This window comes from Lepidochelys kempii, chromosome 9 (assembly GCF_965140285.1).
Source record: "Lepidochelys kempii isolate rLepKem1 chromosome 9, rLepKem1.hap1, whole genome shotgun sequence".
NCBI classification, from domain to species: domain Eukaryota; kingdom Metazoa; phylum Chordata; order Testudines; family Cheloniidae; genus Lepidochelys; species Lepidochelys kempii.
In genome coordinates, this window is record NC_136388.1 from 11,168,547 (window position 1) to 11,174,546 (window position 6,000).

The following is a 6,000-nucleotide window of genomic DNA, read 5'->3' on the forward strand; positions in this document are numbered from 1 at the left end:
TATTGAAACTGAATACTTGCAAGGCCTTATAATTTAAGGGGTTCCCCCCCACCCCCAGACACCTCATCATAAATTTAGAAAACTGAAAACAAGGAATTAAGCTAGTAGGAAAAACTAAGGTGGGATTTTCAAAAACCATGTGAGTTAGGCACCCAACTTCTAACTCACTTTACTATTGATGCCCTTTAAAATTTATAAACAATGTTTTCATCCCTAAAGTTGTGATAAATGATCATCACTGACCATCTGAATCAATATATTATGCAAATAAAACAGTTTTACTAAGGAAAAGTATCTAATCAGTTTAAGAAAAGAAAATCCAGTGTTTACATTTGAAAAGTTTAAACAAGTAAAATACAGGTAGCGCGCTCGCTCTCTCTCTCTCTCTCTATAGAAACACATAGTTGCCCAACCCTGAAATCCCTATTAATTTGTCTCTGGAGTGATATAAAAAATTACCATCATGAACACCATAACGTCACACCCAACCTGAACACAAACAAAGAATAGAAAAAAACCAAGAATGCTGATACTCAGAAGGTCAGTCCCAAGTACCTTTCCGGAAGTGGCGTCACTAATAGGGTAAGGATAGACTTAAAGGTAAAGACGATGCTGGGGGGTTGGATGGTTTCAAAAGGTCAGACCAAAGAGATCCCCTTCAGGCAATGGCATCACTGCTGCGATAGGGGTCAGGGAGGGCTGGGAAGGGAAAATTTGCATTTTAATGTGTGTCTCCCTTTGTTTTAGTATTATGAGAAAGGGTAAACAGAAGACAAATCAGTAAAGCTTAGAATTATTTTAGAATTATTTATCACATTATTGTCTCATTGCTTTGAGTCAGGAGCTTCCAATAACCAGGAACATAGGACTTAGTCTTCTGTTTTCCCATGGTGACACACTTAAACCCTGACATGTAATTAGGAATAATGAATTCAGAAAAGAAACGTGGACTTGAAAAACAGGGGAAATTTCCAGACAGTAAGATTAGTTAGGCCCCAATCCACATCAGCAGACTCCATGCACCTTTACAAATCCAGATATAGGATTGAAGCTTTTGTCTATTGAACTGTTTTCCCAAGGAAATGTTGTGAATATTTTTGCACTTTACTGGATGATGACAGTTTTATTTGGAGGGGAAGTATTGGAGGAAGTATGAGTTTGTGGGTTTAGCAAATAAAACAAGACAGTAAAAAGTTGTTTGAAGTACAAACTCTTTGCTTATGTAAGCAATTTTCCAATCCAATACACAGCTACACATAGAAAAAAATAAAAAAGTACAGTGAGTGGCTAAAAATAAATGATCTTATGTTTCAGTTCAGAGGAGACATGATGATTAGTATATTAATTATGTTATGGCCTCCAGATTGTCATATCAGCAGAAATACATCTGTAAAGCAAACCTACCTACAGAATAATTATGGTCTTTTCAAGTTTTATAAAAGGAAAAATTTTTGTGAATAGAAATGAAGGCCACTTCTGAGAAGAATGTTAACAAATATGTTTAGATCATATTATCAGATATGGTACTTTAGAAAGGAGGTTAGTTACCTCTGAACATCACAGCTGAGCTGAGAGTAAGTGATGGTTTCTCTTTGGAGTGCCTCCTTGGACAGAGACATCTGCTGATCTTTTATGTCAGGGAGAGAAAGAGGGCTGAGACATTGGAAGCATAGGGAAAAAACTGAAGCCCTCCTTAAGAGACAAGGAAATGGCCAAATTCAAACCTAGTTTTCTCCAGACTGTACCTAGTTCCATCAGGTTTGAATTCTGACATTACCTTAATCAAACATCACCAAATGATCCAGCCTTGGGAGATCCGTTTACTGTTTACCCAAGAAGGTTATAATTTCATTCTTATACTAATTTTTTCATGTCTCTGGATATATTAGTAAATTAATCTGTTTAAGATGGCAATCCTGCAAACAGTTACACATATATGCTTAAATTTAAGCACATAACTAGTCCCGTTTTACTTCTGTGGGAGTATGCCATTTTGAATGGCATCTGCTGTAAAATTCCTTTACCAGCAACACTGATTGTAAAACATTTGAAAAAGTTCTGAATCGTTCAGTGACCTATCTGAAAGGCTTAAAAGAAATTTCTAAACGACTTCAGATTTGTTGCAGTTCTCTCATCTCTGGTGAAACAACCTGTTTCTTTTCATGTATGAATCAGTAATTCTAACCCACCACTTGTGCAATGTGCACAATAAATAGTTACTGAAGAGCAAATAGAACAAAGTAACCATTGAACACTCAATGAAGCAGAAGTGTACCCATTGCCCCAAAGTAATTAGCAACCTCTTCACTTGTTTTGTTAAGTTGTGTTGCTACTTAAAATTATCTTAAAGTAACACTTAGGAGCACAATTTAAAAAACAAGACTTGTCTCAATAATATTCTCTAGATAAAGATTAAGGTTAATTAGCCAAAGAACACTTGGCAACTGTTAACTACTGATTAGTGGTCCCCATAGTATTTGCCCCTAGAAAGCATTTTTTTAAATGGGCCATGTTGTGTGTATTTTTTAAGATTTTAATGGACCACATTCAGCCGTGGCATAAATGGGTGAAATTCCCATTGAAGTCAATGGGCTGAACTGACTTACATGGCGCCAAATTACTTTATAAAAAGAAAAGGAGTCCTTGTGGCACCTTGTGGCACCTGTAGCTCACGAAAGCTCATGCTCTAATAAATTGGTTAGTCTCTAAGGTGCCACAAGTCCTCCTTTTCTTTTCGGGAATACGGACTAACACGGCTGTTACTCTGAAACCTGTCAAGTTACTGTATAATAACTATTAGAGCTAGCTGGAAAATACAGTGACACAAAACTATTTTTGTAAATAAAAGTGGCAAGCTCATGTCACTGTTACTTGTGGGTATAAGAGCAGCCGCTGGAGTTAGTGAACCCCTGGCATGTAATTGGGGTATTACCTTTGGTAACACATTCCCATGTTCTGTGACTGGGGCTAGTAAATAAAAATTAGTCTTTCTTCCCAGCATTTCTGTTTGTCACGCTGTTACCACAAAGGAATCATATTAATAGTAATTTGTGAACTCAGACAGCAGCTACATATTTGTGAAAAGGTCTTTGAATCCCAGAAGTTGCATGAATAATAATTCATCTCAAATGTAAACCACAAATGCATTATTAATTCACTGATATTTATTATTTGTTACTTAAACTATCTTGTGAACGCTTCTGAATAAGAAATCAATTCCAGGAAAGCAGGGTTGGTTCACAAGTAAACTAGAAGGCAGGAAAAGAGCTAAATTGGCAATGAATATATTCAGAATGTGTAATATGTCTTTCTGTTAACTTAAAGGAGCTTCAGGGATAAAAGTGGGCCGGTACGGCGCACCGGTAAAAAGTGGCCCCCGGTACCGGCCCGTAGCAGCTGACGTTAAAGCGCTGCTGCGGCATCACTTTAAGCAGGGTCCTTTGCCACAGCAGCACTTTAAGGCAGTGCTTTAACCTTGCTGCCCCTTTTGCGCCTCCCGACGGCGGCCCTGCTGGGTCCCTACTGGCAGGGCCGCTGACGGGGGGCGGGGGCTTAAGTGCTGCTGCAGCAAAGGACCCTGCTTAAAGTGCTGCAATGGCAGCGGTTAAACATCGTTGCCCCTTTTGTCCCCATCAGGCCGCAAACAGAGGGGCAAAAGGAGCAGCTGCCCCGGGGCCAGCGATTTTAACGAGCTTGCGGCTTCGGCCGCCACTGCCGCTACCACAGCAGTGGTGGCCGGAGCCCTGGGCCCTTTAAATCACTGCTGGAGCCCCAGGCGGTGCAGGCCAGGCAGCGAGCATGGACTGGCTGGGGGATGCTGATCCCCAGCCTCGCCCCTTCCACCCACGGCCCCGCGCCTTCCAGGGCCCAGAGCTGGCCCCCATGCCGGTAGGTGTTGAGTGTTACTTTCACCCCGAGTAGATTTGGACATTGCTCAGAGATTTTCATTGTGTATAATTTGACTTTTTTTTAACTCCCGGTAACCCTTGAGAGTCAGTATCTTGCCTTCTATTCTTGGCTCTGCCTCTGGCTTAATGAGTAAATCAGTGAAGATTCAGATTAATATCTGTAAAGTGTTTGGATGGCTCTGTTAAAATGTAAGTGTACTCATTCCCCCACCCCTGATCTTTCTGTGGGATTGTGTGCACATGCCAACCACTGAAATCAATCAGAATCAGCCATTTATCTGAGCATGAGATTTGGGCCAGATCTTTAACAACCATTATTTTTGTACTCCCAATCAAATAGAGGTGCAAAATTGCAGGTGAAAATTATAGTCTGTTCATCTACTATCGATCTGTCTATTACTCTATTGTATTTCCTATGTGACCATTACCATTTTCTATAGGTCCAGATTTTCAAAGATATTTAGGCACCTAAATGTGCAGACAAGTGCCTAGTGAGATTTTCAGAATCACCAAAACATGTTAGGCCTCTAACTACCTTTGAAAATCTGGCCCTAAGCAATGACTGTAGTTTCTGGCATCAGCAGACTCCTCTTGCTGCCTGACATCTGCCATACCATGTGTATTCTACTTCAGAAATCGCAAGGCGTACAGCTGGCAAACTTGACAGTCATTCTGTCTGTAGCAGCTGTACTAGAACTCATGCTGTTACAAAGAGCTGGGAGCAGAAGTGGTTTTTAGATGATATAATTCACAAGTCTTTTCATGGAGAAAAATAGTATTTCAAAAAGTGACCCCAAAGAAAAATTGTAGGATAAAATAAGAATTATTATAGGGATGTACCATTGGTCTTTGGTGATGGAGGAACAATGCAGACATACTTAATAGAGTAAGTACAATGGAAATTTCGCTGGAAAAAGGAAAGCCTGCATAGGAACCAATTGTGGCTTTCTTAACTGAAAATAGTGTACAATATAAACAGTTTACGTTTTCTTTGGGGAGCAGCATGACACATCTTAGTGATTAAATGCCAGCTCCCTGGCAAAACCCAAGAACAACATGAATGCATTTTTTAGTGGAGAAAGCCACAATTAGCACATCTTGTGCAGCGGCTTTCCTAGCAGAAAAGAGACAGCAGCAGGATGGTAGGAATTAAACTCTATTGGCAGGTGTATTTTTGTGTGTGTGTTGAGTACACCACTTCTTTTTCTTTCTCTCTGCTGCTCAGAAAAAAGAAATCCAATATTTTAAAATTTGTTTGTTTTTACACTATAATCATAACTCACAAAAAGATTAGAGCATTGGTAAGTGCTGTACCAGTATAAAGTTGCATCATGACTGAGATACCCTGCATATTTATCTTTCTCAAAGTTGGCACCCAAATGAAACTAACAAAAATTATAGGAGGCAAAGTCTGGGCAGCAAAAAGGAAAAATAAAACAAGCTCCTAAGGCTACAAATTAGATCTTCTCAATCTACCCAATCAAACCCCTCTTCCATTCCAGCAGAGAGGCCTAGCACAGTGTTTCTCAACCTTTCTGATACCAGGGGCCAGCCTCCTGCCTTCCTAAACTGTGTCAGGGTGATCTCAGGGTCCTCTGCAGGTCCACAGACCAGTCATTGAGAAACACTGCACTGAGCATGGGAGAAGGATCCAGGGACTCCTAATTTCTATCAATGCACTAACACTGACTCACTGCATGGAGAAACAATTTCTAAAGCTTGATGGAGAATGGGTATGTGTGTGTTTCAGTGAAAGATTATGACAACTTATTACAAAACTTTAGGCATGGATTTCATTCTTGGTCTCCATTTGCTTTATGATGTAAACTACTGGTTGATTTACATTAAGAAGTATTAAGTTCATTGGATCAAATTCTGCCCTAGATGTGCATGAAGAACTCCTATCAAAATCAGTGGGAACCTCATATATGCATTTGAGGGCAGAATCTGGCCCATTAGTAATAGAATTACTTCACCAGACCTATAGCTCTCTAAAGATCTACACAAGAAGTAGGTCAGGAAGAATAGGTGTGCGAGGGTTATTCTTAGCACAGTTGTCTGTTGACATGAAATTCTCTGTCTCTACGCCAGA